This window comes from Rana temporaria, chromosome 11 (assembly GCF_905171775.1).
Source record: "Rana temporaria chromosome 11, aRanTem1.1, whole genome shotgun sequence".
Classification (NCBI taxonomy): Eukaryota; Metazoa; Chordata; class Amphibia; order Anura; family Ranidae; genus Rana; species Rana temporaria.
In genome coordinates this window covers 1,187,456-1,200,670 of record NC_053499.1, presented here as the reverse complement: position 1 = coordinate 1,200,670, position 13,215 = coordinate 1,187,456, and positions in this window count along the sequence as shown.

Sequence of the window (13,215 nt, the reverse complement as noted above, 5' to 3'; positions counted from 1 at the left end):
GACGGCGCAGCGCCATGTACGCCGTCGTAAGTCCTAATCTGGGCCGTCGTATCTATGCGCCTGATTCTTAGAATCAGTTACGCATAGATGACCATTAGATCCGACAGGCGTAAGGCTCTTACGCTGTCGGATCTTAAATGCAATTTTTTTTTCCGGCGCTAGGTGTCGCCTCCGTCGTTTTCCCCGTCGAGTATGCAAATTAGCAAAATACGCGAATTCCCGAACGTACGCGCGGTCGACGCAGTGAAGTTACGATGTTTACATTAGATTTGCGATGCGTAAAGTTGCCCCTGCTATATGAGGGGCAACCAATCTTAAGTATGGCCGTCGTTCCCGCGTCGAAATTTAAAAATGTACGTTGTTTGCGTAAGTCGTCAGTGAATGGGGCTGGACGCCATTTACGTTCACGTCGAAACCAATGACGTCCTTGCGACGTCATTTGGAGCAATGCACCCTGGGATTTTTTCAGGACGGCGCATGCGCAGTACGTTCGGCGCGGGAACGCGCCTAATTTAAATGCTCCACGCCCCCTACCCGGCTAATTTGAATTAGGCGGGCTTGCGCCGGGTGATTTATGCTACGCCGCCGCAACTTTACAGGCAAGTTCTTTGCCTGTAAAACTTGCGGCGGCGTAACGTAAACCAGATACGTTACGCCCGCACAGTTTTACGCCCAGATACGAGAATCTGGGCCTTAGTTTACAAGTGGACCGGAAAGGATTTTGCCGCTTAACCACTTCAGCCCCGGATCCATTTGGCTGCCAATTGAACGGGACACTTTTTGCGATTCGGCACTGCGTCGCTTTAACTGACAATTGCGCGGTCGTGCGACGTGTTTTCCAAACAAAATCGGCGTCCTTTTTTTCCCACAAATAGAGATTTCTTTTGGTGGTATTTGATCACCTCTGCGGTTTTTATTTTTTGCGCTATAAACAAAAATAGAGCGACAATTTTGATTAAAAAAAGGAATATTTTGCTATAATAAATATCCAATATCGTTGTTCCTGATCACCAGGAAAGCAGACCTCTCTCTACTTCCCTGTCAGAACGGTGATCTGCCTGTTTACATTGACAGGTTCGCGTTCTGGCTCCCCGTGGAGCGATCGCGGGTGGGCGGCGGACATAGCCCTTAAAGCGTCCACCGTACAGCGACGATAATTCGGGAAGCGGAGCCAACCTGCCACCATATAACGATGGCGGCTGGTCGGCAAGTAGTTAAATCAGCATTTTAAATCGGTAGGACAGAACCAAGGAGGGGCTGTGGTGTAAGGGGGGGGGGGGGGGGGAATGTGAAAGAAAGGGGGCACTGAGGACACTGATGTGAAGGGGGGCTGTGATGTATAGGAGGGGACTATGATGTAAATGGGTGGCTGTGATAGAAGGTTAATGAGTCAGTGATTGGTTGTAGGACTGCCCCAAAGAGGGGCTTTGATGTAAGATGTGAAGGGGGTTTGTAATGTGAAAGAGGGACTAAGCAATGTGCTGTAAAGGGGGGGCTGCTATGTAAGGGGGGCTGTAATGTGAAGAGGGTCTGGAATGTAAAGGGGGGGGGGGTCTGTGATGTAACGGGGGGGCTGTGATGTATAGCAAGGGACTATGATGGGAAGGGGACCCAGACGGAGCGTGGGATCTGCCCAACATTTTAAGTTAACAAGTGAGTGATTGGTTGTAGGACTGCCCCAAGGAGGGGCTGTGATGTAAGGGGGGGGTGATATGCAGGGGGCACTGAGGACAGATGTATAGGGGGTCTGTTATGTGAAGGGGGGGCTGTGATGTATAGGAAGGGATTATAATGTAATGGGGGCTGTGATGGGAAGGGGGTCCGGCGGAGGGTGGGAGCTGCCCTACTTTTTAAATTAACAAGTGGGTGATTGGTTGTAGGACTGCCCCAAGGAGGGGCTGTGATGTAAAGGTGGGGGCTTTGAGGTAAGAGGGGGATGTGATGTGCAGGGGGAACTGAGGACACGGATGTAAAGGGGGTCTGTAATGTAAAGGGGGGCTGTGATATATAGGAGGGGACTGTGATGTAAAGGGGGGAACGTGATAGGAAGGGGGACTCGACGGAGGGCAGGAGCTGCCCAAGTTTTTACGTTTACAAATTGGTGATTGGTTGTAGGACTGCCCCAAGGAGGGGCTGTGATGTATTGTGGGGGAGGTGGTGATATGCAGGGGTCACTGAGGACACTGATACAAGGAGGGACTGTGATGTAAAGGGGGTGTGATATGCAGGGGGCACTGAGGACAGATGTATAGGGGGTCTGTTATGTGAAGGGGGGGCTGTGATGTATAGGAAGGGATTATAATGTAATGGGGGCTGTGATGGGAAGGGGGTCCGGCGGAAGGTGGGAGCTGCCCTACTTTTTAAGTTAACAAATGGTTGATTGGTTGTAGGACTGCCCCAAGGAGGGGCTGTGATGTAAGGGGGGGGATGTGATGTGCAGGGGGAACTGAGGACACTGATGTAAATGGGGTCTGTAATGTAAAGGGGGGGCTGTGATATATAGGAGGGGACTGTGATGTAAAGGGGGGACCGGACGGAGGGCGGGAGCTGCCCAACTTTTTAAGTTTGCAAGTTAGTGATTGGTTGTAGGACTGCCCCAAGGAGGGGCTGTGATGTATGGTGGGGGAGATGGTGATATGCAGGGGGCACTGAGGACACTGATGTTAAGGGGGGGGGTGTGATGAGAAGGGGGTCCGGACGGAGGGTGGGAGCTGCCCAACTTTTTACATTAACAAGTGGGTAATTGGTTGTAGGACTGCCCCAAGGAGGGGCTATGATGTAAGGTGAGGGGAGGGGGTGATATGCAGGGGACACTGAGGACATTGATGTAAAGGGGGGATGTGAATGGGTAATAAGGATACTGATGTATTGGGATACCATGATGTAAAGGGGGCACTGTGATGTGAAGGGGCTCTGTAATGTAAAGGGGGGGGGGTGGGATGTGAAGGATCGGAGTCATAGCACAAACATGAGATTAGGACTTTTATTTTACTGGAAGAAAACATTACTGACCGGACCTCCACGAACTTTCATTCGATAGCCCTGCTATGTATTGTCCATGAAGAGTCCACTCACAGAGTCCCATGCGGATCTCCCGCCTTCACACGAGTTTCTTCAGGCCTCCTAGTCATCGGAGATCTAAACCAGAGACGCTGAGACCTCCAATTTTTCACTGCCGGTTCCACGTCACCAGATTCTTGTGAGAAGATTGTTTTGGTCGCGTTCTCCGATTCTCCGATCTCGTTTTTTTTCCCCCCAGGTGACGAAGTCAATTTTAAAACTTGCTAAACTCTTGTTTATTTGCTTTCTTTTTGGTTGCTGTAAATACCGGAATCTAAAAAGGAATAATTCCGAGTGATCTACAGTAAACACGCACTTCAGATTTCCATCATTCCCGCTCCTAATCCGCCGTCACTTTTCCCCCGGAGGGCCTCCGCCAGCCTCTGTACCGCCGCGCTTATCCGCAAGTGAACATTTTAGTCAAAAGCGAAATAATGTATTCATTGAAAAGATTACCTACAATTATCATGCCTGCTAAAGAGCCGTGTTTAATTAGATTGTGGAAGTTGTTGAAATTTCAAGTCGTGTTTGTATAATTTCCTGCTATAACACTTAACGGGTTGCAAACGCGCTTGTAATTGGGTCTCGCGGTTTATTTACTGAGCGGGATTTTTTATTTTTTATCCTTCTTCTTTTTTTTTTTCTTTTCCCTTTCCTCTCTGAAAAGGCGACGTTCTGGGTTTTTAGTGGCGGCGCAACGTAATTTCTAATCAGGCAAATTAGCCCTGATAAAAAGCCTCATTGCGGTAATAAAATGCAGACGCACGTTTCGTAGACCTGTCGCGCCATATGCGATGTAATTAGCACGCTATGAGCCCTTCATAAAAACAAAATATATTTATTAGTCTGTAAACAAATGAAGATGAAAATGAGCTCGGCGAATCCATTAATTTTACTTACAAGACAATGAGGAGCCGAAACGACCCTCCGAGCAGGTGGCCGCGTCCTCTGCAGGACGCCGGTCACGCGGCGGGTATAAATAGGCTTTCATAGCTTTCAGCGACTGTTGGTGTAGATGAATGTTGCCAAGGGGAGGGGAATTGGAGTTGCTTCGGAGGGAAAAAAAGTAAAAAGCTGGGAAATTTAAGACCAAAGAACCTTTATAATATTTATAATAATTAGGGAGGAGAAGGAGAGGACCTTGTCCTCATCGGGGTTATAGAGTAGAGGCCCCTGTCCTCATCAATGTTGTGGGGAAGAGGCCCCTGTCCTCATCATGGTTGTATAGAAGAGGACATTGTCCTCATCAGGTTTGAGGGGAGGATGCCTTTGTCCTCATCAGGGTTGTGAGGAGACCTCATCAGGGTTGTGGAGAAGAGGCCCCTGTCCTCATCACAGTTGTAGAGAAGAGGACCTTGGCCTCATCAGGGTTGTGGGGAGGAGGACCTTGTCCTTATCAGGGTTGTGGGGAAGAGGCTCTTGTCCTCATCAGGGTAGTGGGGAGGAGGCCCTTGTCCTCACCAGGGTTGTGGAGAAGAGGCCCCTGTCCTCATCACGGTTGTGGAGAAGATGACCTTGTCCTTATCAAGGTTGTGGGGAGGAGGACCTTGTCCTCATCAGGGTTGTGGGGAGACCTCATCAGGGTTGTGGAGAAGAGGCCCCTGTCCTCATCACAGTTGTAGAGAAGAGGACCTTGTCCTCATCAGGGTTGTGGGGAGGAGGACCTTGTCCTCATCAGAGTTGTGGGGAGAAGGCCCTTGTCCTCATCAGGGTTGTGGAGAAGAGGCCCCTGTCGTCATCACGGTTGTGGATGAGATGACCTTATCCTCATCAAGGTTGTGGGGAGGAGGACCTTGTCCTCATCAGGGTTGTGGGGAGACCTCATCAGGGTTGTGGAGAAGAGGCCCCTGTCCTCATCACAGTTGTAGAGAAGAGGACCTTGTCCTCATCAGGGTTGTGGGGAGGAGGCCCTTGTCCTCATCAGGGTTGTGGAGAAGAGGACCTTGTCCTCATCAAGTTTGTGGAGAAGAGGACCTTGTCCTCATCATGGTTGTGGGGAGGAGGCCCTTGTCCTCATCAGGGCTGTGGGTAGGAGGCCCTTGTCCTCATCAGGGTTGTGGAGAAGAGGACCATGTCCTCATCACGGTTGTGGAGAAGAGGACCTTGTCCTCATCAGGGTTGTGGGGAAGCGGCCCTTGTCCTTGTCAGGGTTGTGGGGAAGAGGCCTTTGTCCTCTGCAGGAAGCCGATTACGTGGTGAGTATAAATAGACTTTCATAGCTTTCCGTGACTGTTGGTGTAGATGAATGTTGCCAAGGGGACAGGAATTGGAGATGCTTCGGAGGGAAAAAAAAGTAAAAAGCTGGGAACTTTAAGCCCAAAGAACCTTTATAATATTTCTAACCATTAGGGAGGAGAAGAAGAGGACTTTGTCCTCATCACAGTTGTAGAGAAGAGGACCTTTTCCTCATCAGGGTTGTGGAGAAGAAGTCCTTGTCCTCCTCAGGTTTGTGAAGAAGAGGCCCTTGTCCTCATCAGGCTTGTGGGGAAGAGGCCCTCATCCTCATCAGGGTTGGGGGAAAGAAGTCCTTGTCCTCATCAGGGTTGTGAAGAAGAGGCCCTTGTCCTCGTCAGGGTTGTGGGGAAGAGGCCCTCGTCCTCATCAGGGTCAGAGGGAAGAAGTCCTTGTCCTCATCAGGGTTGGGGGCGAGAAGTCCTTGTCCTCATCAGGGTTGTGGGGCAAGAAGTCCTTGTCAGGGTTGTAAAGAAGAGGCCCTTGTTCTCATCCGCATTGTGGGGAAGAAAACCTTGTCCTCTTGAACATGGTCTCCCTCTAGTAAGTAGCTTCCCCCGGTTCTTTCTATGAGGAGCAGAAGGAGTGTGAATACCCAGAGGTTCTGTCAGATGCATGTAGTCCATGTTATTTAGGGCTTTATAAATAGGTAGGCCAGTTTTAAAGGACATCCTCTATTTCATTGGAAGCCAAGAATTCAGGTTATGTGGCGGTGACGGGGTTGGTGGGTGGGTAGCCTGGTGTGATGCAGCCTGCATACTTACCTGTCAGCCAGTGGCCCTCACTGTCTGCTTCCTCTCCTCTCAGTGGCGGCTTGCGTCCCAGTTGCTAGGCATCCGCACACGTGCCACTCCACCTTTTCTTGGCTAGATTTCCAGTTGCTGGACAACGTTACTCAGCCTCTCAGCTCCTCCTAACATTTACTTCATAGACTTATATACTTTCCCCCATTAATTGCTGGGCAATGGGTCTCCCCCCTCCCCCCCCCCTTAGCTCTGGGGTTGGTCCTTGACACAACAGCCAGCTTATTTAATGTTGATCTCCCTGTACCTTGGTTCTTGTGATAGCGCTTCCTACTGACTAACCACTCCTGATTAGTTTGTTTTATTTGTTCCTGCCCTTTGTTATATTCACGGATACCTCTTTTGTCTGCTGCCTGCCCTGACCTTTTCTACATTCTTGGATTTCTCTACTGTCTGCATTTTCCCTGACCTTTTCTACATGTTTTGATTTTTCTACTTTATGTCATCTGCCCTGACCTTTGCTGCATACTTGGATTGCTCTACTGTCTGTCACCTACCTTGACCTTTGCCCCACATTACCAGATACCTCTACTGTCTGCAGCCTGGCCAGACCTTTGCTACAGTCTCAGAATCCTCTAACGTTTGCCACCTGCCATGACCTTTCTACATTCCCGGATACCTCTACTGTCTGCTGCCTGGTGTGACCATTGCTACATCCACAGATTCCTCTGCCGTTTGCTACCTTGCCTGACCTTTTCTATGGATTCCTCTACTGTCTGCTACCTGCTCTGATCTTTGCAATGTCTGTGGATATGCTTATTGTGGGCCGTCAGCTGTATGCCATCTCTCCTTACTCCACCAGTGTGCCCTTCATCTCGTTTCCTCCTTGGTTGTATGGTGCAAATACCCTTTTCCCATCTTGCTTCATTTGTGACAATCTACAACCAGAGTATATAGATATGTGTATTAAGTCCTGCGGACCTAACACTAGCCCTAACTCAAACCTCAACTCTAGCCTTAACTCTAGCCCCAACTCAAACCCTAACTCGAAGCCTTAACTTTAACCCCAAATCAAACCCTAACTCTAGCCTTAATGCTAACCCTGACTCCAACCCTAACTCTATCTCTAACCCTAATTCTAACTCTAACTATAGCCTTAACTCTACCCAAACTCTACCCCTTACTTTAACTCTAACCCTAATTCCAACTCTAGCCTTAACTGTAACCCTTACTCTAACCCAAACTATAGCCCTAACTCTAACCCTAACTTGACTCTAACTCTAGCCCTAACTCTAACCCTAACTGTATCTCTAATTCTAACTCTAACTCTAGCTCTAACTCTAACCCTAACTTGACTCTAACTCTAGCCCTAACTCTAACTTTATCTCTAATCCTAATTCTAACTCTAACTCTAGCCCTAACTCTAACCCTAACTTGACTCTAACTCTAGCCCTAACTCTAACCCTAACTTTATCTCTAATCCTAATTCTAACTCTAACTCTAGCCTAAACTCTAACCCTAACTTTATCTCTAATCCTAATTCTAACTATAGCCCTAACTCTAACCCTAACTTGACTCTAAGTCTAGCCCTAACTCTAACCCTAACTTTATCTCTAATCCTAATTCTAACTCTAACTTTAGCCCTAACTCTAACCCTAACTTGACTCTAACTCTAGCCCTAACTCTAACCCTAACTTGACTCTAACTCTAGCCCTAACTCTAACCCTAACTGTATCTCTAATCCTAATTCTAACTCTAACTTTAGCCCTAACTCTAACCCTAACTTGACTCTAACTCTAGCCCTAACTCTAACCCTAACTTTATCTCTAATCCTAATTCTAACTCTAACTCTAGCCCTAACTCTAACCCTAACTTGACTCTAACTCTAGCCCTAACTCTAACCCTAACTTTATCTCTAATCCTAATTCTAACTCTAACTCTAGCCCTAACTCTAACCCTAACTTGACTCTAACTCTAGCCCTAACTCTAACCCTAACTTTATCTCTAATCCTAATTCTAACTCTAACTCTATCCCTAACTCTAACCCTAACTTGACTCTAACTCTAGCCCTAACTCTAACCCTAACTTTATCTCTAATCCTAATTCTAACTCTAGCCCTAACTCTAACCCTAACTTGACTCTAACTCTAGCCCTAACTCTAACCCTAACTTGACTCTAACTCTAGCCCTAACTCTAACCCTAACTTTATCTCTAATCCTAATTCTAACTCTAACTCTAGCCCTAACTCTAACCCTAACTTGACTCTAACTCTAGCCCTAACTCTAACCCTAACTTTATCTCTAATCCTAATTCTAACTCTAACTCTAGCCCTAACTCTAACCCTAACTTGACTCTAACTCTAGCCCTAACTCTAACCCTAACTTGACTCTAACTCTAGCCCTAACTCTAACCCTAACTTTATCTCTAATCCTAATTCTAACTCTAACTCTAGCCCTAACTCTAACCCTAACTTGACTCTAACTCTAGCCCTAACTCTAACCCTAACTTTATCTCTAATCCTAATTCTAACTCTAACTCTAGCCTAAACTCTAACCCTTACTCTAACCCAAACTATAGCCCTAACTCTAACCCTAACTTGACTCTAACTCTAGCCCTAACTCTAACGCTAACTTTATCTCTAATCCTAATTCTAACTCTAACTCTAGCCTAAACTCTAACCCTTACTCTAACCCAAACTATAGCCCTAACTCTAACCCTAACTTTATCTCTAACCCAAATTCTAACTCTAACTCTAGCCCCTACTCTAACCCTAACTTTATCTCTAACCCTAAATTTTAACTCTAACTCTAGCCATAACTCTAACCCTTACTCTAACCCAAACTATAGCCCTAACTCTAACCCTAACTTTAACTCTAACCCTAACTCTAACCTTAACTTGAGCCACAACTTTAGCCTTAACTCTAACCCTAACTTTAACTCTGACCCTAATTCTCACTCTAACTCTAGCCCCTACTTTAATCTTAACTCTAACTACCACCCAAAAAGTGGGCATGTCAAGTGTGGGCGAGGGTGACGGTGCCCCCCGGAGGTTGGTACTAATATGTTGGTAAGTATGAAGCTGCAATCTATTAAGTTTTTTTTTTGCCAATCAGATTTAGCAATCACCTGCAATCTACATTCCATTTTCTAATTGGTCATGTGGTCAGAGCTGTGAAAACGATCGCCGGCGGGAATAAAATCGATGACGCGTCTTGAAGCACATTTTCTTCTACAAGCATTTCAATGTTCAGTGCTAATGGATCGTGTTTAATCCGGACTCCCCACCAGCCACAACATGGGCTCCATACAGCCAATTAATCAATATTCTCCTCCTCAGCACACAATGTATAGCTGCCATATGTTGCCTTTTTTTTTTGCGGGCATTTAACAAGCCAATTTACCTCCTGCGGGGGAGGGGGGTTGAACGCGGCCCAAATATGGCGGCGGAAAGGGTTAATTTCTATTTATATTTACCTCCGCCGAGAGCAATTGGCATGTGATGAACCTGCAGAGATACAATGTAACAAAAGCACAATTATTATTACATCTGCGCGGCGCCTCCCGGCATTACGCAATCACCTGAGCCAGCGCCGCCGCTGGTGGCGAGTTCTGCTGATTGCCCATAAAGCTCACTTCAGCCGAACAATAATTAAAGGTGCATTAAAACTAATTAAAATGATATAAAACATTGAGAAATGTTGACCTGGTAATAAAGTCCGGGAATTGTTTGCTGAGGTTAAAATTCTTTTTACATTTTAGGGAATCTTTAGCGCGTGATATTGGTCAAATAAATTGGGGTCCGTCTGTAAGAGGGGTTTTGCGATTGGCTAGAATTGGCACCAAGATCACAAGTCCCGTGTCTCGTGCCTTTACTAGAACACTGTCCCTCCTGCCATGGGTGTCCGCTCCATAGGGCAAGGGGGGGGGGAAATGACCCCCCCTGGAAAATCAAGAAGGGTTTGAAGAGTCTCGCGGCTGCGGGCTGTCTGAGCAGTCCCGCGCCGGATGTCACACAGGCACAGCGAGTGAAGCCGCCTCCCCCTCCAATGTTTATGTGTACACAGGGGGAGGGAACCTGCTGCCTGTGCCACGCTGATGGCTGATCTGAAGTACTGAATGAGATGGGGGAGGGGGGTCCGTCTGTGCTGAAGGGGGGGGGGTTTGTGCTGAATAGGGGGGTCTATCTGTGCTGAAGGGGGGTCTGTGCTTAAAGGGGGTCCATCTGTGCTGAAGGGGGTGTCTGTGCTAAATGGAGGGGTCTGTGCAGAATGGGGGGGTCTGTGCTGAAGGGGGGTCCATCTGTGCTGAATGGAGGGGTCTGTGCATAATGGGGTGTCCATCTGTACTGAATGGTGGGGTCTGTGCAGAATGGGGGGGTCTATACATTCTCTAGGCTATATTTATATGGTCATTGAGTGAAGCTGAATTATCTCAAGAGCTATTTCACACTGCCAGCTGGCCGCGTTATCGTTTTGCTGCGCTATTCGGGCGTTAGCGGGCACTTTTAACCACCGCTAGTGTTTGAAGAAAGGGTTAAATGCGACTGTATCGCCGCTGCCAAAGTGCCCCCCCCCCGCGAAAAAATTACAGCTGATGCCCATGCCTCCTGCTGAGGCCGAACCAGTGGCGGCAAACAGTATACCACCGCCCCACCCGACGGCAGGACGGTGGCATGGTCAGTCGCACTCACCCCCATCGGGGCTTCCCATGCTCGGCGGCGGCCTCCCAATCCCCTGCTCTCCATGGGTCTCCACGGCCGTGGCGGTTTCCATTTCCTCCCTCCTTCTCGGCAGCCAATCAGGGGTGGAGAGGATAGAGGGGGCGGCACCCCTAATGGACGGGCCACCACTAGGTCGAATCCTCTGCCATATTGTGCCCACTTCATACCAAAGCCTTCCACCTGACATTCCTAGCCATTGAACTTTATATCAATGGCGGCTGGTGATAAAAAATTTTTTGGGGGGGGGGGGGGGGGGCAAACAAACCTTACCCACCACCCGCCTGGCGGTCGATCTACCAGTCAAACCCCCCGTCACTCTGTGGATTGGCAAAACAACCAATGAGAGCTGTCTTTGACAGCTTGGTCTCTGTGCTAGGAGCGTGCAGTAAGTGTGCCTTTAGCACAGAAACATCGGTCCACCAGTGACACATTTCTGCATGTAGGCAGGTGCAGGTATCTAGTCTGCCACTAGGTGTCAGAATAGTGTCTGGTTACAGAGGACAGTGTCATCAGGTGCTAGGCCCCTTTAGGTTAGAGCCCTCCTGCAGTGATGTAATGGGTGAGTCTTTCCCCAGGTATAAGCTAGGTTGGGAGGAGCCCAAGTGCAGGTATCTAGTCTGCCTCTAGGTGGCTATGTGTCAGAATAGTGTCTGGGTACAGAAGACAGTGTCATCAGGTGGTAGGCCCCTTTTAGTCAGAGCCCTCCTGTAGTGATGCAATGGGTGAGTCTTTCCCCAGGTATAAGCCAGGTTGGGAGGAGCCCAAGTGCAGTTATCTAGTCTGCCACTAGGTGGCTATGTGTTAGAATAGTGTCCGGTTACAGAAGACAGTGTCATCAGGTGGTAGGCCCCTTTTAGTCAGAGCCCTCCTGTAGTGATGTAATGGGTGTGAGTCAGTGCCCAGGTATAAGCCTGGTTGGGAGGATCCCTAGTGCAGTTGGGGCATGGGAGCCAAACACCCCCACATCAATGCAGATGTAGCCAGCAAGTGTAGGCCGCGGACAGGGCTGGAGGCCAAGGAATGGTAGACCTGCACCCAGGAGGCCCGGCTTTAGACTTCCTGACCCTTACGGAGGTGGGGTCTGGGGCAGGTTGCAAAAGACCTTTTAGGCCAGGCCAAGAGTTCCCTGAGTGAGGCTATCCCCCTGGGGGGATCCCAGGACCCCAGTGCCTATGGAGGAGGTGACTTCAGAGATCCGATCCAGTGAGTAGTAAAGACCCCGGGTGGAGAGAGACTGTCAGAGGGAAGATGGCTTACTCCAATGGCTGCACAATGCTTTCACATGTGACTACTGCAGACGGTTCACTAAATGTGATAGAAGGGGAAATTTGGGGGGAACTTGTGGTAGGAGGGGGGGGGGATTTGGAGTGGGTAGATGATTTGTGCTAGGTGGGGGAATTTTTTTTTTTGGTGGGGGGGTTGTGCTAGTAGGGAAGATTGGGGGGAATTAGTGCTAGGAGGGGAAATTTGGGGGGAACTTGTGGTAGGAGGGGGGGATTTGGAGTGGGTAGATGATTTGTGCTAGGAGGGGGGAGTTTTTTGGGGGGGGGTTGCGCTAGTAGGGAAGATTGGGGGGAATTGGTGCTAGGAGGGGAAATTTATGCTGGGAGAAGGGGGATTTGGAGGGGGGGATCTGTGCTCAGAGGGGAAATTTGGGGGTTGAGTTCTTTTCTGGGGGGGGGGATTTGTGCTGGGGACATATGGGGAGAGAGAGGATGTGAGCTTGGGGTGGAGGGGGATATATTTGTGCAGGAGGGGGAAATTTAAACAGGGGGTGGATTTGTATTGGGAGGAACGGCTGATTTATGTTTAGAGGGTAAGCATGCAGATTAGTGCTCGTTTTTTTTGGGGGGGGGGATTTTTGCTGGCACATAATCTAATACATCTTTGGGGGGGGGGGCACCATTTGGCACGTGTTGCCCAGGTCTCTAGATGACCTTGTCCTGGCACTGGGCCGCTGCCCCTACGTGTTATTTGGGTGGCAACAGGTTAATCCTCGCCTAAGCAAACAGCGCGGGTCTCAGCAGAGCGCCAGAGCGCCGTCTTCAGTGTCATTTTCCGAAAACCATAACGCGGTCACTAAGTGCCAAAGCCAGAAGACGTTGGTGGAGGTGCCACGTGGGAGCTGCCAATGTCAATAGCGGCACGGCGGCGGCGTGACAATAAATATCATTTAGTGCAATGGCCACTTTCCGTATTAAAGCGACGCTTTTCCCCCGACCACGCTGGGCCTGGGCTCTGTAGAGTGGAGTCGTGAAGAGCTTAATGTGCTCTTATGTGCGGAGCATAATGCATATTTTTGTTTGGGGAAATTGCGCAGAGCAAGCGAATTGCCATCGTCTCCTCCGGGGGATTAACGCGGAAATGCCGAAACATACGGATTTGGAAAATAACTGCCTGAGATTTTCTCCTCTCAGAAAGGGGCTAATGGCCCATGAAAGACGTTGCGTCTGAAAGTGC